The sequence below is a fragment of the Chlamydotis macqueenii genome, chromosome 2 (genome assembly GCF_036417535.1).
Source record: "Chlamydotis macqueenii isolate bChlMac1 chromosome 2, bChlMac1.mat, whole genome shotgun sequence".
NCBI classification, from domain to species: domain Eukaryota; kingdom Metazoa; phylum Chordata; class Aves; order Otidiformes; family Otididae; genus Chlamydotis; species Chlamydotis macqueenii.
Genome location: NC_141557.1, coordinates 106,527,220 through 106,554,692, shown reverse-complemented (window position 1 = coordinate 106,554,692; position 27,473 = coordinate 106,527,220).

The window sequence follows — 27,473 nt, the reverse complement described above, 5'->3', positions numbered from 1 at the left end:
AAGTTTTATTAAACATCAGTAACAGAGTTATGAAGTGGAAAATAGATCCCTCTTTTGTTAGAACCAATATTTGATCCAGGTCTTGGTCTCTGACATAGAATATTCAACAGTAATCTTATTTTCCTATATTAATTTTCTTTTCATATTGATTCCACTGTTGGCCTGCAGTTTCTTTTTAATTAGTTTCTTGGCATGTATGAAGGTAAAACTTTCTTAATTTTATGCAGAATTTTTCTGCACACTTTTATCTAAAAGTCTTTTTTTTTCGTGTGCTTCGTTTTAAATTATAGCTTTCAACCATGACTAGTTCTTCTAGTTGTGTTTATGCTCATAATATTTCAATTTGTCTTTATGTTTAGTTCTATTTTATCTACATAGGCAGAATAAAGCTGTCAGACCCACTCACATTCTCTAGAGATCTAGATGGAAGTTAATTAGACTTACATATTTTGTCAGGGCCAGATATAAGAAAGAATGTTTAAAAAGTCGTTAAGAGGAGAAGCTAGCATGCGGCGTACAAACCGCTATAGCCTTGTTCCAGCTCACCAACAAGGCCCTTGGTATGGGCAGACACATCTGAGTGGCAGCAGAGCAGTATCTTCCACAGTCAGCAGTCAAAACATCTAGGGCAAAACCCAACAAAATACTTGTATTCACAAGCTATCCTTTTAAACATCCTTCTTGTGTGTCTACCACAGGAAAAAAGAAAAGAATGTTTACTATCTTTTATCTTCCAATTTTCATTGTTTTTTTCTCACACTTTCTCCCTCAAAATCCAAGAATGTCCATGGAAGTATGAGACTCTCTAAGCAGCTCTTACAAGAAAGAAAACAAAATAAAATGTGAAATGATATGATGTATGCAACAAGGGAACTTATAATCTTTTTATCATGTTCTCCCTCTTTGATTACATTAATATATCTCTTCTAGAATTGCAATAGATCACCTTCAGTCCAGTTCTTCATGGATCATGTGTATGTATATACATGTGTATGTAAGGTTTCATGACTGGAGTAGCAGACTCTCAGTCTTTGGGAGACCAAGGATACCAGGTTTTATCCATGAAGAAAACGGTTTTTATTTGCCTCTCCTGAGAACTTAGTGGTTTTACAATATATTGGGGTGACATGCACTTTATCTGCCATACTTAATTTCCCCCTTCATCCTCCTCTCCATGGCCAGTGTTAATTATACATTTCCAGAACTTCTACCAATAGTTGCTCAAATGCTCCTACAAAACTCATGCCTGCTAGGGGAACCTGTGAATCTGCAGCAGAATAGCAAATGACCAGAATGCAGAATTGTTAGATGGGGTTCTTAGGGCTTCTTTAGCAAATCCTAGGCCTCTGAGACTGGAGAGAAAGTCTGGAGCAAGGAAGATATACCCTCGGTGGAGGAGGTCCATGTCAGGGAGCATTTAAACAAACTGCTCAAAGTGGATGTACATAAATTCATGGTTGCACCCATGAGTGCTGAGAAAGCTGGCTGATGTCATTGAGGGGCCATTCTCTCTTATCTTTAAAAGGTAATGGCAACTGGGAGAGGTTCCTGAAGACTGGAAAGGAGCAGATGTCTCTAATATCTTCAAGAAGGGTAAGAGGAAGGATTGAGGGAAGGACAGGACAGTCAGCCTCACATCCACCTCTGGGAAAGTGATAGAGGTCCTCCTAGAAACCATTTCTAAACACATGAAGGGCAGGGAGGAGTTTAGGAATAGCCAGGGTAGATTTACATAGGGGAAATAATGCTTAACCAATCTTATACCCTTCTACAATGATGTGACTAAGGTCATTGTAGAAGGTAGATAAGGTTTATGTGTGGTTTATTTTGATTTTACTAACGCTTTTGACAGTCTTACATGTCATGTCTCACATGACACCAGCACAGATTAACTAACAAAGCATGGGTTAGCTAAGTGGACAATGAGGTGGATTGAAAACTGCCATAACAACTGGAGCGCAGAGGATTGTTATTAGTGGCATGAAGTCCAGCTGGAGGCAATTTGCTGATGATGTACCACAGGGATTGATACTGGAGGCAATCCCTTTTAAATATCTTTGTTAATGACCTGGATGATGGAACAGAGTGCACCCTTAGCACATTTGCAGATGATGCAAAACTAGGAGGAGTGGCTGATACACCAGCAGGTTGTGCTATCATCCAGAGGGTCCTGCCAGGCTAGAGAACTGATGACAGAGGAATCACATGAAGTTCAGCAAGGCACGAACAATCTAATGCAACAGTATACAGCTGGGGGCCAACCAACCCTTCAGAAAAGGATCTTGGGATCCTGGTGGAACAGGATCCAGGTTGAACATCAACAATGCTCCCTTGCAGCAAAGAAGGCCTATGATATCCTGGGCTACGTTAGGGAGATCATTGCCAGCAGTTTGAGGGACGTGATTCTTCCTCTCTACTTGGCAATGATGAGGCCACACCTGGAGTACTCTGTCCAGTTCTGGGCTCCACAGTATCAGAAAGATACAGACTTACTGGAACAAGTTCAGCACAGGGCCACAAAGATAGTTAAGAGACTGGTGCATTTTTCATATGAGGAGAGGCTGAGAGATCTGGAACTGTTCAGTCTGGAGAACAGAAGACTCAAGGGGACCTTGTTACTGAATATAAATATCTGATCAGAGGGAATGAAGAAAAACGTGCCATGCTCTTCTCAGTAGTCTATTGCCCAAGAGGCAATAGACATAAATTAAAAACCAGGAAATTCAATCAGCACAATAAAAAACCTTTTTTTGGCTGTGAGGGTGGTCAAACACTGGCACTGGTTTCCCAGAGAGATTGTGGAGACATTTAAAACCTGACAGGATGTAACCCTGAGCAACCTGCTGTAGCTGAGCCTGTTAAAGCAGGGGGATTGGACTACATCTCCTGGTCCAAAAGGGGAAGGACCAAAAGGTCCCTTTGAACCTAAGTGCTGTTGTGATTCTGTCACATTTAGTGGGATTGCAGTCTGTACTCTTTCAAAATCTGCTAAAACTTATGAAAAAAGAAAAAATCCCCATGAATTCTAGCAATGACCAAAATATGGTTCCAAAACTACAAAGTAGAAATTCCTGAAGTTTTACTCGCAGAGAGGAACTCAAAGGGAATTGTGTCAGAACCTGCTTGTGCCATCAAGCTCCTTTGTATATATGGCAATTCTTTCTTGTGTTACCGGTTGTGTCTAACTGACAAAATTGTGTGACAAGACAGGAATGCTTTTCCTCACTTCCTTCTTGCATTTTCGAGGTCCTTCTGACATAGCGCATAATCACAGTACTCCACAGTATATCCCAGCCCCAAGGCTGTGTCAACTATATCTTTGCCTTCTCTGGTAAAAATCTGTCTTGAACTGCTCTTGAAAAATTCATATTATGGAGACTGCATGATGTCCTCCAGATAATATTTTTCTGCTCTTCATGAGGCTTGCTATTAGAATATTTTTTAGCCAGTATTTCATCAATTAGGTTTTTTTTTTTTGCTGTATTAAGTGCAATTTTTTCCTGTTCATTTAATGCTGGAGAATATGTTATTTGCTTCCTTTTCCAAACCTCATTTATACCTTTGAAGACTTAGCATGTTCATTCTTTAGTCTCTTAGGCTAACTTACAGCAATTCTTGCACTTTTTCCTGAGAAGTATTTTTTCTTTATGTCTGATAATTTCTCTTGCTTTACTCTGGACTTTCTTTGGTTGGTCCTGAGACTCTACCTAAACTAGATATGTAACTCCAGTAGACCTACTATGAATTCAGAATGCAGCACAAACAATTATTTCAGGTGTCTCACGAACTAAAATCTTGTTTATAAAACGTATATCTATCTATATCTATGTTTTGCAATAGTGGGCACATTGTTGTTTCAGTGCTGTACACTGCACATGTTCTTTTCCAACATGACCTGTATTTTCCAGATTGTTTCTACTGTTTGTGAAGATCACTTATGTTACATCTGAATCCATTCCTCTAGCATACTGGTGGGTTCGCCCTTCTCACATTTAATCAGTGTACTTGCTATGCTATGGTCCCACTCGTTATGAAAACATTCAGCATATCCTCATAAAACAGCCCTTGAACTACTGATAATTGTGTCCTCAATATTTTTATCCAACTATTTTGGCACACATGTTCCAATAGTTCAATCTTGACTGTTTTTGCCTGGTTTTCTTGAGACAATGGTTTCTAGGGTCTCCTTGAAGATAAGCATAGGACATTGTGTCCTATGTGTCGTGTCCCTAAGGATCTTCCAGCTCTGCCTGTCCCTGCACAGCCTTGGGGCTCCCCCAACCCTGCCCATGGCCCAGGACCCCATGTAAGCCCCCTGAGGCTGCCAGCTCCTGCCCCACTGACACCACAGCAGGGTTGATCTCCAGCTCTTCCACAGCCCTGCCATGCCCAGTCATGAGGTCTGCTGAGTTGGCCCACCTGTAGGCCCATGTCCCTGACAGGTGCCTGATGTCTGGGGCTGCCCCAGTGCCCCTTGGCTGTGCTGCTCCTGGGTGGGGTGGTGTGATGGATCCTGGCTGTCAAGCCCTGCCCTGGGGACTCCCTAAGGCCCCCATCCCCACAGAGCCACTAGTCCTCATAGGGCCTTGATGTGATGCTGTTTTTCTCCCTCTTTAAAGATTAGCACTTATTTGACATCTCTCAGCTTCCCAGTGCTCTCTCTTAAAGACCGTGGTAATGGTTTTGAGATTGCCTAAGGCAAATCTGTTAAGTACCTAGCAGTGAATTTTATCAGACACAGATGACTGGAAAACATTTGACTTAGTGTTCCCCAACCTTCTGGGTTTTTTTAAAGATATTTTGCCCTTCGCTGGTAGTTAATTACTTTCAAGTGAAAATTTTTAGCAAAGACTATCACTAAAAGGCATTAAACATTTTGATATCTGGCATCTTTTTTCGGTCCTTGTGTCACAAGATTTCCATCTCTCACCTGTCACAAGATTTCCATCTCTTCTGAGTCACAGTGGATCAACACCACCCAGACATAAAAGAACAAAAGTCTCTTAAAACCAAATAGAGGATCTCATGACCAGGCATTATAGAACAAGAGGATGCATCTGAACTGTTGTTTCATAAAAGGATATAGATTATGACTTACTTTGGGTGTCTTCCCTGACGTCAGTCCTCATTCTTCCATTTCCTGTGTCTACCCCCTGAAGACAAGAAATACCAATACCTAGTTTTTAGTTTTGAATTCTTTTTGAGTTGTTCAGAATCTGCTGATTCACACAGAATCTTAATTCACACAGCAACTCATAGTATACCTAAAGCCTTCTGTGAACTTATTTAGCACTCAGCTGTGTTGAATATTTTGTCAGAACAACAATCTGAAATAAAGTCAAAGTTTGATGCAAAGTTAATTTTTTTATGGTTAATTGTCTGAAGAACTGTGTAAGGATCTGACCACCACAGAGATAAAGATGGTACCACAAAAGCAAGAAGCAGCCTTACTGAAGTGAATGATATTAATTCCCTAAGAAAAGAACAGAATAATCTTTGAGCATTTATTATGTAAAAAGAATACTGTGTAGTTGAAATAATACCCACATTTCAAAGTGAAATATAGATCTCTTTCAATGATTTGAGATTCAGGTATAATCCTTGGATTGTAAATGAGTCTTTTTAACTTCTTGAGGAGGCTGCCTAGAATTCCATATAAACAAAACAAGTAAAAAGAACAATTTTGAATTATTTTAAAGCTTTAAAGACTGTTTTTCACCAAATATATCTAAATCACATATATTTCATAAAATGCTGTGGCCAAATAGTAAAAACTCTCATTAACATTCTGTATTTCAAAGCCTTATGTGTTTGTAATGTAAGCAATTAAAACATGTTTAAATAACTTTAATGTTAGGACAGGAACCAGTGAAATCAAAGGATTTCAAAGTCAAAGCAGACTCTTTCATTTTTTATTTTTTTCATTTCTTCTTTTAAATGCAACCTTAGCTCATTAAAGTGATTAATACAAGCCAGGCATATGGCATTATTTGTGACTCATAGCCTTCTTATGTTAATGAAAAGCTGCGCATTGGCTTCAGTAGACTTAAGGTCAGAGCCTGTATGCTATCTAAACTTTGAAAAGGCATATCTCCTTGTATACATCAATCCTATTCTTGAAGACTTTCTGTCACTTAGTGGCTGTGGATTTAAAAGGAGAATTATAAAGCAATATGTAGGCATTTCCATTAGCTCTGGCTAGTCCTGTGTGCACTTGCATGTCACATGGTGGAGTAGATTTCTACATTTAGTTTGGGGCTTAGGCCCAAAAGGCCCCTTAGGCCCCCCCTCACTAACAAAACCACGACAATCGGCAACAGGTTCCCTGTATGTATTAGATCATGTAGCACTTATTAAAATATTGTTCAGGGTAAACGGTCAACAGTGGGGACAGTGGCTTATGGTACTTTAAACAATGTTTTTTTTTTCTTCAGGAAGCAATTATTTTCCACTTTAAGGAATAGTCTTGGCCTCCACTGACGAAGCAGTTTTAATTCCTAAGAAGTATGTTCAGTCCTGTCTGTCAGGGTGAAATATCTGACAATATGTGGTTTTGTGTGAGACAATGTGATGAAATTAAAGTAAAAGGGCAAATAGGAGACATTCCAAAAAGGTTTTAGAGCAGAAGTGTGACAAATAGAGAAGTCACATGGTAAGTCCATGGTAAGTCACTCTCTTCCAATAATCCTCTTTTTCCATTTGGACTATATCTTCCATGCTTTTAAACACCTTAAATAGACAAAACATTCCAAATTCAAGATTTTAATTTTATTTTTGAGGACTTGAAATGTTTTCCTTATGCAAAACTCAGCTACCTGACATGTTTCCTACCTGCATTCTACCCAATTTACTATCCTCTTTCCCCTTGGTCTAATAACTAGCTGTTGATTACTTTTTCTTTGTTAAAATCTCATATGAAGAAGATAGACTTTTAAAATTTGGGTATTTTTACATTAAAAAAAATTGACCCTGCTTTGAAATGCCACCTTCATCTGGTGTGTACTTGCTGCCTTGCTTCTCTAAATTAAAGTTCTCTTGCCTAAATGTTCTTTCAGTAAAACTTTTCCTTTCTCTCTCTCTTTTTTCTTTTTTCTTTCTTTTTAAAAAAAAAAAAAAGAAAGGAATAAATGGAGCCAAAGACATTAAAATATGTATTTTGGTAGCTTTTTAAATTAATGTTTCCAGATAGACATCTCATTTGCTGAAGATTTACAAGGGCATTATAAAACCATAATTGTGTAATAATTAGACAATACTATAAACTAAATAAATATCAACTGATTATTAAAAACATTCATTGTAATACTAGCAGTTAATCCTCTTGAATGTGTTTTTAATAATAGTTTTATATTTAATGTAGGATGAATGACTTATTAAAAGTAGATTTTATGTGTTTTATATTCTCCACATTTGGCATTAGGCCATTAGCACTAATGGGATTTGAATGGTATTAAGTTCAGGATAGCCCCCAAGTACAAATGTGGGAACCTTAATTAAGTTTTTATTAAAATCTTCAATTAAATGCAATGCTAGATTATTAAGATATTCTTACATATTGTTTAATGTCGGTTAGTTATTAAACATTTTCACAGTCTTCAGTAAATGATCCCAGAGCAAGCTGATAGCTAAAATGTATTTGAAAAATGTTTATGATCCATTTTCTCATCTTGTGGGCAAAATTGGGTTTTAATGGAAATTTTCTAGCTAGCCGTGATGCTGAGCCAGAACAGAACCTAATGAGCAGGTTAGCAAGTAACAGACCTAACTTGCAGAAGGGAAGTTTCACGTTAAGAGTTATGAATAACTTTCTGGCCCTGAGTGGAATGAGGTACTAAGTGTCATAGACTGCCGTGGGAGTTGTGCAGCAAAAAAATCTACTTTGTACTGTGTATTCGTAATACCTGGCTAAGAAACAGTGGGACAACCAACTACTGAGATCTAAACTGGTGAACCAGATTGATTTGTGCTAATGTCACTGAGTAAGTGACCATCTTACTGTTTCTGTCTCATTTTTAATGCAATGTGGATCATACTGACTGCCCTTACATTACTAAGGAGGTGCATTAGTGTTATTAAACTCTTCAAAAGAGTGAACTTAAACTCTGTTACTCACAGATGAAAAGAATCCTTTTTATGCTGCTGCATGAGATGTCCAAACTGAGGGGAATCAGCTGTGCAGAGACAACGGACACACTCCCCTTTATTACAAACCACAACAGAGGCATTGGAAGAGAAAATAAACTCAAATACTAAATGTTTTTATTCAGACCAGTTAAGTCAGAATAACAGTTACCATATTATTGTGTCACCAAACTAAAAGAAAGAAACAAATACCTACTTGAATGAAGAGGGAGGCAAGTAGATGATGGATGTCGTGGTTTTGTTAGTAAGGGGGGGCCTAAGGTGGTAGCTTCTGTAGGAAACTGCTAGAAGTTGCTCCCCTTTGTTCAGGGGACTTGGCCAGGCCTAGGGCGGACCCGCTGCTGGCCAAGGCCGAGCCGATTGGTAGCAGAATGTCTCGTGATAACGCCTCTGCGATAACGTATTTAAGAATGGGAAAACAGAAAAAAAGAGGGAGGAGAGAAGATGTGAAGAAGCTGAGCGGGGGCAGAGGCGCAGAGGGGGAGGCGCAGGCCTCATGGGCCTTGCAGACCTCACCCTCTGGCCTCTCGCCAGGCGGCCGACTGGGCCCGACTCGGTCCAGCCCGGCTGCAAGAAGTGGAGAGGAGATGAGAAGTGAATAAGATGTAAAAAAAGATCCTGAGAGACACCTACCGGCCTGTTGTGAGGAACGGCTGCAGACACCAAGGTCAGTTCAGAAGGAGGGGGAGGAGTAATGCGGCTCCTGGCCAAGATTCCCCTGCAGCCTGTGGTGACGACCATGGTGGAGCAGGTTGTCCCCCTGCAGCCCATGGAGGTCCACGGAGGAGCAGAGATCCACTTGGAGCCCGTGAAGGACCCCATACCGGGGGAGGTGGATGCCTGAAGGCAGCTGTGGCCCGTGGAGGGCCCACTGGGACAGCTGTTCTGGAGAGACTGCACCCGTGGAAGAGATGACCCACGCCGGAGCAGTTCCACAAAGGACTGTGGCCCGTGGGAGGGACCCCACACTGGAGCAGGGGAGGAATGTGAGGAGTTCTTCCCCCGACCATGAAGCAGCGGCGTAAAACAACATATGATGAACTGACCGCAACCCCCATTCCCTCTTCCCCCCTGTGCCGCTCGGGGAGGGGGGAAGGTAGTAGAGATAATGTTAAGCTTGGGAAGAGGGAGGGGTGGATGGAGGTTATCTTGTTCTCTGTCTCATTATCCTGCTGTTCGTAGTAATAAATGAATAGTTTTCCCCAAGTCGAGTCTGTTTTGCCCGTGACGGTAACTTTAAGGATTTCTCCCTGTCCTTATCTCAAACCTTGAGCCGTTTTTCCTTATATTTTCTCTCCCTGTTTTTCTCGGAGTGTGGGGGGAGTGAGAGAGAGACTGCGTAGTCTGGTCCGATCGGGGCTGAACTACGACAATGGATTACAGGATTATTTCTCAGAGGTACAAATATTTCACTTTTATCAAGGTTGTACTGGGAAGCTCAAGTTAGCTTTATATAAATATATCAAGATATAGGGGTTAAATCCCACAAATGCCTTCCCCCATTGAGTTCAGAAAATGTCCCTATGGTATATTTTTCATATTTTTCCTAAACAAATGTGCTTTTAAATGAAAGTTGATACTAATATGAACTACCTTATTTAATGATATGTTAAGCCCACACTATTTTCATTAACTGAGAGTGCTTCAGAACATCATTACTTTTCATAAATTACAAAGATGTTCAGCGGCCAGTCTATGTACCTATTTATACCACGCTTGTTGACATGTTATCTATCTGATTTCCTTAGAGTCTCTGAAGCAGTTTGCAAGCAGTGGCCCCTACTAAGGGTGAGTTCAGTGAGTGCTGTACAATGAATTACTCAACTCTGAAAAGCCAGTAGTCCCTATAGCTACAGGGGCAAAAGATGCTGCTGCACTGAGAATTCCTTTCTCTTTTCCTAGTGTCAATCACAGCGCAAAGGAGATATTTCAGCTGCTTTGCATGGTGTAATAGTTAACTGTTAGGGTTTTTCCTCTATTCCAGTTTCCAGGACACTTGCAAGCAAGCAGCAGAGAATCCAGCCTTAGCTCTGAATCTGTACACGGCCTTAAAATTTCTCAGTTAATAAGTGTAAATGTCTCTTGCTACAGCATTTATAATTGTCCTTTTGAAAATCCAAATTATTTAAAAAATGGTAACATGTTCCACACAGGGATAAGTGTGTCCTGCAGCCTAGATGTCAGAGAGGACAGCAGTTATGAAAATAGCTGCAGTCTGGTGTTGGAGGGGGAGACTGTAGGTACTGTCTCAGTTGCAAGTGAAGCTTGCAAACAGGCTTTGTGAAATTAAGAAAGTCAAACTAGACTCCTCTTACAGGCCAAGGTGCCCTTCTGTTTTAGACAAGAAAAATCACAGAAAGAATGAAAAAAGAACGTTAAACTATCCTGAGTCCCTAACGAGATAGTTAGTAGACTCTGTTGAAAGATTGACCATAAAATATGCTATGACACTATCGTTTGCATCAGAAAATAAAGAAAGGTCATATTGTATTCCAGAAAAATGCAGTGATTTGAAGGACAGAGTTGTTAAGAGATGGTCTTTTTGAAGTCATATTTTATTTTCAATGTTAGCAAGTATTAAGGTAGGAATTGACAATAAACTATCTACAAAAGATGCAATGCATAAATTAATTGCATTTCAGTGATATATAGTGATACATACATGGTCCTGCCTGTGTTGCTGTGACACACACAATGCTCACTCAGAAAGAGTAACTTTTTCCTCTTACGGGTAAGACAGAACAGTAAAGGATTCAGGAAAAGAAATAGAGTTTTAGAAAATCTGTCTGGCAAATAGAGAACTCAAGAGGTCAGCTTGTCCATAAACCCGTCCCCCAAAGTGTTAATATCTATGACAGATGTTTGTCTAAATTGAATTTAAAGGCTCCATATCGTCTCAGGCTTCACTGTCCGTTTTATTAGAGACATTTTTCTAACGACTAACCCCCATCTTTCTTGCTGAAATTAAAATTCATTAACTCTCATTCTATTCAGCATTGACATGGAGAAAAGAGTAATGTGCCCTCTTCTCAAATACCTGTGTCTGAAAACCATTAACATACTCTCCCATTAGCCTTTTCTTCTTTAGTCTAAACAATTGTAGTAGCTTTCCTTATAGATCGTGATTTTTTTTTTTTCTTAAGATTATTCTAATCCTCTGGGCTGTATCTCAACTGAGGACACAAGGAAGCAAAAGGAAGTCGAAAGATTATGTTAGTCAACTTGCAAATCAAATGTCCTTCTAGCATGCTGTGGGTTTTTTTTTGTTTGGTTGGTTTTCTTTCTGAAAAAGTGTGACATTGTTGAATCATGTTCTGCTGGTCTTCTATACGAACTCGTTTGATAGATGTGACATGAAGAAATTATATCACATCACGTAAGAAACCCATGTTGAATCTGGAAATGAGACAATGATCAATTTTCTTGTTCCATCTCTTAAATCCAAGATTCTCTTAACAGATTGAAAATACAGTAGCATAACTGTTTAAATGGTTATTCTACATTAAAAGTCTAACAGAATAAATAGAATTAAACAACCATACTGAGATAGAGAGAGAGTTTGACTAATTGGAACATGCTTCTTTCCTTTAGGATTTGAAATAATCCTCAGTGGTGTTGTACCCTCTGGGGAAAAAATGGACTGCATTTTAAGTGAAAAGAATAAATTAAAGGCAGTTATCAATCCAATTTTAAGTGAAATATCCCAATGGGGTAAAAAATGTGATGAAGAAAATTAAACACAAGAGGGAAATTACAGCAGAATATTAAAATAGGGAAGGGAAGAATTAATAATGAGAAAAAAAATTAACTGAGATATTTCTTCTGTGCTTCTGTGGTGTTCACTTACGTTTTCCCTATTGATCACATCTTACCAGTACTTTTAGCTCCACCATGTCATGCATTAGGTGAAAGCAAGGCTTGGGATGTGTTATTAATACTTGCAACATCTGGTCCCTAACATGTTCTACTTTGATCAACAGTATGTCATGTGTTATAGTGAAGCAGATTGCGTAGTTCATCCTTACTGAACCTTCACCCTCAGGATATCATGTGAAAGGTAAACTCCATCTGCCTCAGACAAACCAAAAATAATCTGAAATGTACAAAATCACCGTGGTCATGACAAGAATTAGTATTAAAAGACAACTTAGAAATAAGCTCTTCCTGCTTTTGTAAAAGCAGGTCAGGCTTCTTTTTTTTTTGTAGATGATGATGGTCTGAAATTTTTTTCTCCATCTTGCATTGCTTTGTCTCCTAGTTTTTGCAAGTTTTCAATGAAGTGCATGGGTTATGACACAGCCTGGAGCCAAGCATAACATGCAGCAGGTACTGCACAATCTTGTTTCTGTGATTAGATGGCACCTCAAATACATGCAAGTCAACCAACGCTTTTACCACAGCTTCCAAAATTAGAAGGCCAGTTTCCTCTCTCTCTTTTATCTTTTGAAAATTAATTCAGAGGTTTTTATCTCAGAGCTGCAGAGGAAATCCAGAGATAGCTGCAGCCCTGGGGTCAACGGAAGCCCCTGTGTCAGGCCATATGGCAGGGGTGTGCATGTCCCTCCACAAGTCATATGGTGCCTTCCTTAGTCCAGGCACAAGCCAGGGAGAAAGCCTGGGGGTTCCCCTGCCTTCCTTGATGTCCCAGTGCTGACACCATTCGCATGCCTAGTGTGGCACAGAAGTTCCTCCTGCTCCTCTGAGCCTGGTGTGTTGGATCAGAGTGCTAGAGAGGAATAACATGGAGAAAGGGAAACAGATGGGAGCTAATGCTTTACTTCCCCACAAAATATCCACCTAAAATGATCTGACTTATTTTGTATGTTGGTATGTCAGAAACACTGACATGTAAAGTAATGGGAAACACAAAAACAAATTACCACAGCATTACAAGTTTATCAACTGAGCTGCATCACTTATCAGTTTGAATGCTCTCAACCCACATCAGTTCTTGGTAATCTGACTTAGATTAGTTTTTAATGAAATAGGAAAAACTTCATGCACATCAAAAATACCTGGAAATCGTCAGACATGTGATAACGTGATTATCGTCTGTACCATAAAATGCAGTACTAAATGTTTTGTACTGAGCTTGTATTCTGTTGTATAGCGAACCTTGGACCTAGTGAAGCCCAGTGAATTCTTCCTGTTAGATGGATGAGATAGAAAGTTATTTGCTTTTCCCACACATTCTTGAGCTGAAACCTGTTGAATTTCCTACACTTTTCATCAGGCTTCTTAAATCACATGCTTAAGTTAAATCAATCATTCCCATTATTTATGCAAGGTCTAATTTGCCATCAGATGTTTGCACTCATTCTCAAGCAAGTCTGTAGGAACTGTTGTTAGGGAAAAGGAGGCACAGACTTACGGGATTACTCACTGCCTATATTCCTGATATCTAAACCTCCTCTTCCCCCTTCCTTTTCCCCCGTGAATGATGCTTAAACTCAAGTGAATAAAAAGCTCAGCAGAGTAAGAGGTTTCCTTTGGATGTGGGCTCCCGTGAAGGCCTCAAGTTAAAACTACACTTTTCTGGTAGGAGGAGTAGATTCTATTCCAGTAAATATGATTCAGTTATGAATTATTTCCATAACAGAAAAGAAAGTGTTTAAAAAGCTTCAAGGGATGGCTTATGAATTTAAATGCTTTGCAAAACACTAAAATTAAGGGGGAAAAAGGTAATAAAATGTGATACAAGATCCATTTCAGAGTGTTTTAATGCAAGACTAATGTAACCTTTTTCATCTGAGATTTCACTAATCAACAGCTACATCAGCATTAAACACTGACAATGTTTCATGTAAAGCTTATAAATATTTACATAACTGAAGCACAAATAGAATTTAATCTCATATTCTATATGGTCTATTTTTAATATGTTAAAGGAAACAATATGGTCCTTGCGTACTTCAAGAAGTTCAAATTAAGGTTGATAAAATGGATTTTAAAAAGAATGCTATTTAAGATTTGTAGAAATTTCCTTGGAACTGTAAGTGAGATGATATGACTTTAGCAGAGGTCTGGGTTCCAGATTGTTGCATTCATTTCCACAGGACTATGTAAGGGAAAAAAAGAAAATATGTCATCCTGAACTCAAGCAGCTACAGTGGTAAGAAAGTTAAACAAGAGTTTTGTTGTATATTGTTCACTTCAAACATGTTGAACATTTTCTTGCTTGCTTATGTTCAGAATGGTACTAGCAGAAGTAGCTGAAAAGCAATTATTTGTATGATCATATTCTGAATTTAAAAAAAAAACATGTCAGACTTAAGTGATAGCTTATGCACATTAAGCTGAAATGGAGCAGTTAATAATTCCAATCAATTTCTCATTACTTTATTTGTCAATGGACCAGTAATGAGAACACTAGTTTTTCCTGTACTCAGGTCTAGTAAATTAAGTTAAACAACAGATGTTGAACAGATGCTCTCATTATTTCAGTGCCTTGATTTCTGGTTAGTCCCCAAGTTGTTTTACATGACTAAGTGTTGCATCACTCTTTCTGCGACAGATAAAGTATCTGAAAGCATCAACACTCAAAATCTCATTAGTAGAAATAGTTTTATGAATTTTTGATATGGTAAATGGACACATCACTTCTCTTTGTTTTAAAGAGGCATATCAACAAAATGGTAGTAGTAAATGCTTCCGCTTAAATGTAACATTCCAAGACTAAAGTTTCCTCATATCATTTTATGTGTTACACTCTAATAAACACTGAACATTTTTTTTTTCTTCAGATTTTCCTTTTTATCAAGGTCATAGAGACATTCTGAACTCATCATTGTGGTGATAGTTTATGTGAACTACAGCACAAATTAGACACTCACCAGGGCTGCTCAGGTTTAGACAGTCAATACCCAGAACGACTATGTGGTATTACCCTGTGATGGATGTAACTGCAGTGCTGAGAGGTGAGCATCAACATAAAAGTACTTAATGAAGGGTCTACAGCTCCATTAACACCTCATCCCCATTTGCCCAAATATAAATCTGCACCTCCCATTTAAGATTGTTTTTATTTTAACTTTTCTCTATGCTACATACCAGCAATGTTCTGTTCAGTTTGCTTTGCCTCCTCCTTGCGGGGATGCCAGCTTCTGCAGCTGGTGACCTATTGATTTCCTAGAAAGTGGCTTGATTCAGCCCTTGCTACTGCTGTACCAGCTGTGCAAATGGGCAGAGCATCTATGTCTGGTCTGGCATCTTGGAGAAGCTGTGGTATCTAATAGCATATTCTCCAGCAGCAGTTCCCTCCAATCACACCATCTTTGTCATTGTAGCCCAGGTCTCAGGCTTTGTAATGCTCCAACAGCGCAGGGTCTCAGGGCTCATCCAGGCTTGTAGTGTCTACAGCTGCGTTCAGCCTAGTTTAGCAGTTGTCGAGATGGGAAATGCCTTTGGGGTCTTCTGTTTTAGCTTCATCCCGTGATTCCTGATATGACATCATCCTGACCAAGACAGGGAGTCAGCTGGTGACAAACAACAGCCCTTGAGGGGAGTTAAGGTTGGGGGATGCAACTGTGCCACTCTCTGGCTTTAGCTGGGAGCCCCTGAGAGAAACTGGGGCTACAACCAAAAAACTTTTGAAAAGAAACCCAAGGAGCTCTCAATTCTGGAGAGGAAGAAAACCCCATCACAGACGTTGTGCACGTCCCAGCAGAAATCCTAGGATGCTGACAACTTCCAACAAATCCCTCTTTTAAGTCTTTTGGGGAAAGACTGAAACCATCAGCCTTGTGACCCAGATGGACCCTGAAAGGGTGAGCATCACAGCAGAGAAAAGGGAGAGACACCAATGAACGTTTTTTAATAACAATGTTAACTGTATTACTAATAACAATTTTTTTTTTATTTGTTTGGACTATGTCTGTTACTAACATTGTAACTGGATGTCCTGGTGTTGTCTGGGAGGGGTTTGAGCCCCATGTTGGGCACCACAAAGGACTGTTGTGGTTTAGCCCCAGTCAGCAATCTAGTACCCTGCAGCCACTCCCTCCCTTCCTCCTTCCCTCCCCAGGGGGATGGGGGAGAGAATCAGGAAGACAAGAAAACTTGGGTTTAGATAAAGACAGTTTACTAGGATAGCAAAGGAAGAGATAATTTTATATATATATATATATAATGGTAATAATAATAATAATAATATATTGGGATAATAAAATATATGAAATGAACAATGCACAATTCCTCACCACCCAACGACCTGATGACTGATACAGCCCATCTTGAGCAGCAATCATGAAATGAAACTGAGAAGTTGAGTGTGGAGCAATCCAGAACAGTGAGAGGAAAAGCAAGTCAGAGCCCACGGGGCAGCTCCTACTTATACAGTGAGCATGACATCTATGGTATGGAATGCTTTATTTGGCCAGTTTGAGTCAACTGTACTGGCTATACCCCTCCCAGCTTCTTGCATCTGCACATTAGCGAAATATGTAAAGCTGAAAAAGTCCTTAGTTTCTTTAGCAATAACAAATAACATTAGTATATTTTCAACATTCTTCACATACCAAATCCCCTGTTAATTCCAAAACACAGCAGCTACTGGGAAGAAGGTCCAGCTCCCCAGTCACAGGAACCATAGAATCATAGAATCACAGAATGGTTAGAGTTGGAAGGAACCTTCAAAGGTCTTCACTGGTAAGGGGTTACAGCATCGGTGGATAAGAGACGAGAAACTGATGTCATCTACTTAGACTGGTGCAAAGCATTTGAAACTGTCCCGCACGACATCCTTGTCTCTAAACTGGAGAGATATGGATTTCATAGATGGACTACTTGGTGGATGAGGAATTGGCTGGATGGCCACACTCAAAGAGTTGTGGTCCACAGCTTGATGTCCAACTGGAGATGAGTGATGAATGGCATTCCTCAGGGGAATTCCTCGGTATTGGAACCAGCCCTGTTCAACATCTTTGTCGGTGACATGGACAGTAGGATAGAGTGCACCCTCAGCAAGTTCACCAATGATACCAAGTTGTGTGGTGCCGTTGACATGCTGGAGGAAAGGGATGCCATCCAGAGGGACCTTGACAGGCTGGAGAGGTGGGCCCATGCAAACCTCATGAAGTTCAACCAGGCCAAGTGCAAGGTCCTGCACATGGGTCGAGGCAATCCCAGGCACAAATACAGGCTGGGTGGAGGATGGATTGCAAGCAGCCCTGAGGAGAAGGACTTGGGGGGTGCTGGTGAATGAGAAGCTCAACGTGAGCTGGCAATATGTGCTTGCGGCCCAGAAGGCCAACCGCATCCTGGGCTACATCAAAAGGAGCATGGACAGCAGGTCGAGGGAGATGATTCTGCCCCTCAACAGTGATGGAACACTGGAATAGGTTGCCCAGAGAGGTGGTGGATGCCCCATCCCTGGAAACATTCAAGGCCAGGTTGGATGAGGCTCTGAGCAACTTGATATAGTTGGAGATGTCCCTGCTCCTTGCAAGGGGGATTGGACTAGATGACCTTTGAAGGTCCCTTCCAACCCACACTGTTCTATGATTCTGTAATAATTTAGCAACAATTCTATCTTCTTCAGTATTTAAGCATACTGTGGATTGGCTTATGTATTTAGTATTCTCTATTTTACTTCATGACCAAATATCACCATTTCTGAAGTTTCTCTGTACATTGTTCAGAAATTAATATAACAATGTATGATTATCCTTTGTTAATAAAAAGCAGAAGTGCCTGAAAAAGAAATTCAGCTCTTCAAGCTTGAGCTTTAGTTGCGATAATGCAGTTGAAAATAACAATGAGTTGCAATTACAAAATCATAGATTGAATCCGCAGTTCTTTTAATCTGGCACTGTCCCAGACCTTGTTCAGCTCTAAACATTACCAAGGATAAAATACTGTAAAGGTGAATCTCCTCTCAACACACACAATTCCAAAACAAGCTCTAGTTTTCAGAGTCAGCTGCTCTTAACTGCCCAGAGCCAAACAAAGCCAGAACATAAATGATATTGTTTCAGTTTCTTAAGAGAGTTTCCTCAGTTACCTTTACCTCTTTCAGCCTCAGACCATCTGTATCTATAATCATCCATTTCTCCCTCAGGCCTGTGGCTGCTTTACGAGCCTTAAAAGCAAATGAAAGGTTTGCAACCGCTGTTTCTGGCTGCGGGTTCCCTTGCTTTCTCTTTCTACTTTCCTTGCTGAGTTATTATGACATTTCCCGTTCAAAATGTAAATTCTTAAGTGATTTGAACCAGTAAATAGAGAATAAAAGAGAAATCACATTTGTATTACAAATATCATGCAAAAAGATATCAGAAATTAAATTCAAATTAGCCCCAAACACAGATGCGCACTTAGAAATGAACTTTTGCTTCCCTCTAATATTAACTAAAGAAAATATAACACCAATAGTCACAGAAATTTTCATGATCTCTTTCATTGTTTGAGCTATTTTGAATAAACAGCTAATAGAAAAGACTACCGTGTGGAAGGATCAAGTGAATGAATAGCCTTTCTTGCTGGAACAGTGCTAAGCTAGTTACTCAATTATGTGAAATTCAGGAAAGTACAGTGGATGTAACCATGGTTGCAGAGCATTAAAATCCAACTCTGCTGCTGGGTTCCAGGAGACAGGTACTTTTTCTGATGCTAAACTGCTGTGTCACACACAGACAATTGAAGTTTGACTTAAGAAACAAAGTTTATTAACTGGCATAGAGAAAAAGGTAACAACGGGATTCAATGGATGTTAACATCCAGTAGATTGTTAAAATAATTAAGGACACAAACCAGAGAAAGGAGATTTACTGTATCTGACATGCGGGTCACATGCATGTTATTTGGCAGCAGCCATCTCCAGACTAACAGCTGAAGTGATGCCAGAAATTCTGGTGAATATCAGTGCATAGAAAATTGTTGTTTTAGCATGTGGCATTCCTTTGTCTCAGCTGAGGAAACATACATTACCAAGGTGTCCATCAGTGGTGCAGCAAAGACAATTCAAGATGAAACAATGGAGACATTCTTTTTTTTTTTACAGAAGGATATTGTTCTTAGGTGAATGCACCAATTAGTTTTCTGTCATTTTCATGCTGTCATTCTGGTTTAATTTTACCTTACTTGCCAAGGACATTAGCAGAGAAAATACAAGAAGTAATGACTAATGAGGAGTAAGAGAGAAGGAAGTAGTGCTTTGGAAGTCCTTTCAACAACCAGAGAGTAATGACTCTCAGAGTTTTCATTAAACTGACGTCCTCTGAGAAAGCATGTATCAGGGAACAATTTGCTTTCCCTTAGGTACCATTTTCGAGGAGGGAATTCTGGTGTGACTATGCCCCCCGCCTACCAAAGGCTGAAATGGTTGATTTTTTCAGCCAGTTTCCTTCTTGGATTGGTCATAATTATTGTGCTTAACCTTTGACTGAGGGCATGAAAAGTCTAAAAACTGTTCTACTAAATCAGCCAGAAACAGGTGAATTAAGACCAATGAAACCAGAACTTTTTCCTTTCCTACTCACAGGTACATTATCTACATTAGCCAAGTGGCAGACGATGTGTGTGTAAGAGACAAAACCAGAAAGAGCAGAAGAGCTTATCTTCCCATGTATATCCCCCATGTATGTATTTTTCAGTATCTCTATTTTGGAAACAACTGCAAGCCAGCAGGACTTCCAGAATAAAACCTAGCCTAGCCCAGCAGGCTGAGGGTGGGAAATGACTCCCCTTTGAGAAATGATTGCCCCAAAAAAGTGGAGAGACAAACATTATGCATGCTCATGTAGCCTAAATCTCTGGTGCTGTCTCATCTTTCTCTTGGCGCCTGAAGAGCTGGCGTGATGACTCCACAGAAGCTACAGCATCCTGCTGCGTTGTTTTTAGCTACACTGCAAACTGTGGTGGAGCAAGCAGAGAAATTGTACTGGTTTGAAGACTGCGCGAACTAATTTTAGAACCAACTTGGAAGGGGAGAAAGAGGCTTACAGCCACAAGGTTGTGTTGTTACACTACTCTACCATCAACATATTATAAATGTATTTCACTCTTATTTTTACATAAAGTAAAATCTTATTTGGTGCTGACCAGGGACGTAGTAGGAAAGAAAATTGTAACAATAATTTTCAGTCAAACACTGTAATTCTGAATTGGGAGAGACCTCTTTTACTTGTAAGGAGGTAATAAACACAAATCACAAAGAGTATGCCTCATGTTGGTTGTAACAAACATGTACTGGCGTTTCCTTTGGTGTTCCTCATTCTCCTCTCCCTATTAGCTTTGTTTCTGAGCAGTCAATCAGAGACAAGTCTGTGACCCTCTACATACACCTAGCTCTTTCCCTTCCTTTAAGCTTGTTGTGGTTCAGCCCTGATTGGAACCAGACTATGCAGTCTCTCTCTCACTCCCCCCACCCTCCGAGAGAATAGGGGGAGATGATATAAGGAAAAACGGCTCAAGGTTTGAGATAAGGACAGGGAGAAATCCTTAAAGTTACGGGCAAAACAAACTCGACTTGGGAAAAACTATTAATTTATTACGAAAAACAAAACAGGATAATGAGACAGAGAATGAGATAACCTCCCCCCACCCCTCCCTCTTCCCGAGTTTAACATTATCTCTACTGCCTTCCCCCGACCCCGAGTGGCACAGGGGGGAAGAAGGAATGGGGGTTGCAGTCAGTTCATCATGCGTTGTTTTATGCTGCTGCTTCATGGTCAGGGGAAGAACTCCTCACATTCCTCCCCTGCTCCAGCGTGGGGTCCCATCCATATGCCACAGTCCTTCATGAAACTGCTCTGGCGTGGGTCATCTATTCCATGGAGTGCAGTCCCTCCAGAACAGCTGCCCCAGTGGGCCCTCCACGGGCCACAGCCTCCTTCAGGCCTCCGTCTGCCCCAGTGTGGGGTCCTCCACGGGCTGCAGGTGGATCTCTGCTCCTCTGTGGACCTCGATGGACTGCAGGGGAACAACCTGCTCCACCATGGTCGTTACCACAGGCTGCAGGGGAATCTTGGCCAGGAGCTGCATTACTCCTCCCCCTCCTTCTTCACTGACCTTGGCCTCTGCAGCTGTTCCTCTCACCAGAAAAGTTCTTCACAACAGGCTGGCAAATGCCTCTTAGAATCTCTTCACATCATCCATCTCATCTCCTCTCCACTTCTTGCAGCTGGGCCGGGCCGAGTCATGCCCAGTCGGCCGCCTGGCGAGAGGCCAGGGGGTGAGGTCTGCAAGGCCCATGAGGCCTGCGCCTCCCCCTCTGCGCCTCTGCCCCCGCTCAGCTTCTTCACATCTTCTCTTCTCTTTTTTTTTTCTGTTTTCCCCTTCTTAAATACGTTATCACAGAGGCATTATCAGGGAACATTCTGCTACCAACTGGCTCTGCCTTGGCCAGCAGCAGGTCTGCCCTAGGCCTGGCCGAGTCCACTGAACAAAGGGGAGCGACTTCTAGCAGCTTCCTACAGAAGCTACCACCTTAGGCTCCTGAACCCCCATTAAACAAAACCACAACAAAGCTTTTCTGCTGAATGCCTCTTACAGGGCAAATGGATGCTTGAGGAGCCCCTTCAGTTTGTTGAAAAGACTTTGCAGATATTTAAACAGATTAGAGGATACAAGAGCTTCCTGTCAAAAATATTCAGTACCTCCAAAGTACCTACAGATCATGGACTGACTGCTCAAAGATAATTCCATATTCATTTATGTATCTTGCATGCCTATTTATTTTTTTCCAAAATAGTAATTTATAAAAACATCCAGAATGCATTTTAGAATAGATGAAAACACAAAATATCTTTGTTGTTGTTTTTGTTGTTGTTGTCTGCTTCAACATTTATGTTTACATTTATTTAAAATATTTTATTTCAGTTTAAGGGAAAAAAGATGTTTGGGACTTGGTTGGCATCAAGTTTAATGCTACAGAAGACGTAGCAGAAAAATAGCATTCCCACACTTTCCACATACCTAATCTCAAATAAGTAAAATGTATTATTCATCCGATAATGACTTGTGACAGTATATGTCACCTATGAGCCATATGTCAGATGTCCTAAGTTCCTACACTGCCCAGAAAATTGTGAAGTAGTGATTACTCACATGTATCTTCAGAATGAAAAGCATAATTTTTTTAGAGCGTGCACTGAAGCCTACGCTGCCCAAACAGCATTTTTCTGCATGCTCGTCTCATGTGCTGTGGACAGAGTTTGCTTCCACAGTCCATGGTTATCATGACATAAATTTGGCTCTCTACAAACTGAATGTTTTCAGGCTACTGTGCTGACATTATAAGCAGAAAGGTTTTGAAGGTAATAAAATACTGAATCACTATTCATGTTATCCCTTGGTCCTGACTGCTTTATGATCATATTATATATTGTACAACATAATTAACTATTTTTACACTTCTTTCACTATTTTATGCCCTGTTACTTCATTTATTGTTTGAAAACATTTATATAATTTCATCATTATAAAATCAAATAACTTTTTCACAGATCTAGAAAAGAAGCTTGCAGATAATTTTTTTTTAATTAACAATAATTAGTTGATGTTTGCATGGTGCTCTACTGAAAGCATAAATGAGGTGATTATTTTATTTATCTTGTCATATTGTCAATGGACCTTCTCCAAGCTCAGGAGCAACGCATCCCAGCAAAGAGGAAGTCGAGCAAAAATGCCAGGAGGCCAGCATCTTGCAGGGGGGTTGGACTAGATGGCCTTTAAAGGTCCCTTCTAATCCAAACTATTCTATGATTCTAATGTTGAGATTCTTTTTGGATAGCACTGAGAAATCTGCCTCCATATTAATTTTTTTTTTAAATTAGGGATATAAAACAAGAGCTAATTGGTCCAATAGCTTTTTTTTTTTTTTTTAAAACTTGCCCAAACTAGCTCCTGACATACGTACAAATCAGGATTGAAGACTAGAGACAGGACATATGGTTGCTTTTGAACAGAGATCAGTTCATGAGCATCTGAATTTAGCTGTGTTTGTTGCTGGACAGCAACAGAGAAACCTGGTGTTTTCAATAATCTTGGATGTCACAGCTTTGCTTGTTAATCCATGTCTCATGAGAAACAGGGGCTTTCAGAATATAAGCTAAAACTATTGGCAGGCCAGCAGGGATCTTCTGAGTTACAACTCTTGGGATTTACTGTCTGGAACTTGCTTTTCATCTTCATAATTTTTTTTTTTTTATGGGATGGCATAGGTGCCCAAAGTTTTCTTTTAAGATGTAGTTAGTACAGTGAATACTCTTTTATTAGCTAATATATGAATTATTTACATTACTCAAATAGGATGTAGGAAATTTAGACTCTTTATCCTCTCTGCCTGAGGACAGTCAAACCCACAAATCATTGGGAAGGCTACAGCATCCATTCTGGCAGCTCTTTTGCATGTGGATAAGACTAGCTTCTCCTGTTGGAGTTATGCTTTGGCACACTAATTATTGAGAGTCCTATGGAAGAGGAAGGTGAGCAATTGAGGGAACAACATTAACAAACCTAAACCTATATAACTAGTTTTTAGGAATTCATTGGGGGGAAGACAGTTTTGAAAAAGGAAAATTTTACCTCCCTATCCTGCACTATGGCACTAAACACTAGCTTATGGGGAAGACCTGTGTTGTATGTGATGCTCACTGTGATAAACTGTGGTATATATTTTCAGAGCAGGCTCATCATGTGAAGCAGATCGCCAAGCAGAAGAGCAGTACATTGCTACTCCACCTGTGAATCCTGAAATATGGAGTGTGAGACTTGTTCTGAGTTCCCCAGCACAGCTACAGCTGAAGCGTGGCAGAGTCAAAGGGGTGTTGGAGATGCTTGGGCACCCTGCATGCAGATCTGGAGCAGCTTGATCTCGTTGCTGCAGTGAATCTGCTCTGACTGTGACTGTGATGTAGAGTTAGGTCTTGATCGTGATCTTAGGTGCATCTTAAGCTGCTCTACATATGTGTAACAAGCCTGGCACTTCGGAGCTCCTCTGTGGTGCATTTTTAGTAGCCCTGATGTGGTGTCGTAGTTCAGCCCCAACGGGGACCAGACTACGCAGTCTCTCTCTCACTCCCCCCACTCTCCGAGAGAATAGGAGGAGATTTGACAAACAAAAGAAAACCAGAAAAAAAACCAAACACATGGGTTGAGATTGAACAAAAAGTAAATTTAACAGTAATGACACAAGAAAACAAGAGAGTGATGGAACACAAATACAGTACAATAGCTCACAACAGATCTCCACATCCAGTCCCTTCCAAGTAGCAGGGGGCCTCCCTTCAGCACCCTCCTCACTTATATACTGAGCATGATGTCAGATGGGATGAAATAGCCCTTTGGCTAATTTGGGTAAATTAACCCCAGCTGTTAGCTAACTAGTTAACTATCCCAGCCATAGGGGCTACCAGCTTCAGTTCTTCACCCAGCTCAGGTAAATATTAACTCTATCCTGGCCAGAACCAGGATATGTGGCTACCAGAAATATACTGCATTCTGGCTCTGGGGCTCCTCTTAGACTGGGTACACGTGATTGATGGTTGCAGTGATTTGAAACACTCCTGGGCACAACTCTACGTAGCTCTAGGTAGCCTGCTAACTTTTAATGGTAAATCTCTATCACATGTAGGTGTCTCTGCAGCAGGCAGTAGCTGAGCAGTGTTTTTTGAGCAAGGTTGCAAATTTCACTTTGAGCAACTGAATTTATTTCTTGTCTGCCTATTAGTTCTTTCCAGCTAAGTCTGGTATTTTATATTTTAAGATACTCTAAGAGGAGCTCAGATTTTCTTTCAGGTAGCAGATGAATCTCTTGCTACTATTCTGGTAAAGATATTGAAATGACAGTAGAACCGTGGGTGGCTAAATTGTGAGTCAAGAGGTATATTTGAAAAGACATTTGATGTAATCATTGGACATTTTATCCAGAAGGGTCTTTGTTTTAAAAAATATTTTCCATGTTGCCTCATTTAATACTCTCAAAGTACTGAATTGGCAAATGAAATTCAAAAATGAGTTGAAAATTAAATCCTTTCTATCAAGGAATTGATCACTTCAGGCTTTAAAGGTGTAAAGTTTAATGTTATAATCACAGGAAAATGGCATAAAAGTTCATGCAATGCTATATAAGCAAAGGTTTTGATTGTTCTACACAAAATAATCTCTATCCTTTTTAAACTGATTATGGGGTGTATTTCTCAAATAACTGCCTAACTTTCTGAGTTTCTTACAGTCTTTTGGAAAACTTCCACGGTCTCAAGATGGGTGGGATGCTTGATTCTTAATAAAAATCTGAAGGTTTTAGTATTTTTTGTCTGCTGTTATGCCAGCTGTTCTGAGGTCTTATAATTAGACACTACCATGTTGGTTAATTCTATATACATGTTTCACAGATATGGTAATGTACATTGCAAACTGTATACTTTTGCACAAATTATTTGAAATAATTTATTATTAATGTGACATCGCCTGGTTACTTCACAGCCACATATTGATGGGTCTATTTTAATGTTTACTCTATCTGTAAGCAAAGCAGAAGGGAAGTATTGTCTCCTTGATTATCCTGAAGAGAGACACAGAGAGATTAAGCGACCTTCAAAGACTGAGAAGTAGTTGTCCTGTCAGCTTAATGGCTTTGCTAAACAAAATCCTCCCTCTTTGATGTTTTCCTGAGCCACGAAAGTAGGAGCAAGAATGACCCACATATGTCCAATCTCTTGCCTTTCCCAAACAAAAAATTTGGCAATATATTTTAAACAAAAGGAACTATTTCTAAAATGTGGGACTGCTTACAGGGCACTAAATTGTGCCATCTTCTCCAGGAATAGGCTCCAACATCTAATCTTTGCTTCTTCAGGAGTTCTGTTCAAGACACTTTTAGTGAGATGCTGCTCACAGTGTCTAGGAAGAATCAGCAGCTGAACCTACATTACTTTTGTAGGAAAGTTGGAACAGGATGGCCCAATAAACTATTCATTAGTAAAAAGGAGGTTATGATGTTTTATGCCTGTGACAGTTACCTGCATGAATATTTCATTAACACATTTTTACAGCTATCACAGAAATTATAGGTAGCTGTTGATTAGACCTCCTGTAACACAGTGATTATGTTTCTAAAGCAGCAAGGATATCTTATGCCTGTGGTGGGCAATCACTGTTTCTGATTTTTATCAGCTTTCGGGAGTAATCAAGTGACAGTTACCAAGTACTGTAGCTGCCTTGCTGACTCAGAGTTGCCTTCTATGTATTTTAATTATGTTATGATCCCACTCGCTTCCTGGGGTGCCAAAAAACCTTTTACTGAGTTTTCAATGCCTTTTTTATTAGGTATGTCATTTCAGTTTAAGTAGTCCAACACAAATGCCTTTCACTTACATGCACACCAACAGGTAGTAAAAGCCTTAATGAGCATGGATTTTAAGTTGTAGTCAGTAATGAGTGTAGAGTGCAAGAGAGGGCATAAAACTTTGCAGTAGTTAAGATTATTTTTATTCTGGGAATGTTTTAATTTCAGAAGTTCAAAAATGCTTTTAAATTGACTTTTGGTGTGGATTTAACTTTAATGTAGTGCTACATTTTTAAGTGGGTATAGAGGGGGTGAGCAGAAATGACATCTGAAGATGAAAATAAAAAGTAAATACCAATTATTTCAGTTTTATACCCATCATAAAAATATAGCATAGCAGATGCTTCCATGACATCTTTTAAAAGTCGGGTGTTTATTGTGTGCATATGTTCAACATCTCACATAATTCATTTTCCTCTGTTCATCTCAAATTAAGGGAAAAGTCAAGCGTCAGCAACTCTATAGACAATGACAAGAACAAGACCTACAAAATGTGAGGAAATACAGAACGAGATGAAACAAGAAAAACAGAAGTGGTAAGTATGAAAGAGATATGACAGGTTGAAAAAAGTAAAGATAAGAATAAAAAGACACACAAAATAAGTGGAGGAAAATGTAAGACATTGACTCAGGAAATAAATTTTAAAATAAAATTCATTCCTAAATGTGACTCACTCAGCTCTGTTGTGATGGGAACAGAGCTGCTAAAGGGTGACAGTGCCTAAGATAGGTAACAGATATTTACTTTTCTTTCTCCCTGTGCTGTCAGGAAGGGGTTCTTATTTTGTTTCCGTACATTATTAGAATGGTTTGATCCTGAAATGATGGAATTTGAATAAGAGAAAAAAAAATAGTCTGATAAAGTTTTGGCTGTGTGGGCAGAGAAGAAAAATGTTTGAGCACTGCTACACAACTGGAAACATCCATCACCTCTGGATTCAGGAGACTTGTTTCCCTCCTGTAAAAATGACCCTGCAAGTGTTACTGCATCCCTGAAATTTACCACCAGAAGGTGACATGTAAGAGTGGCACACAGCCACAGAAACAG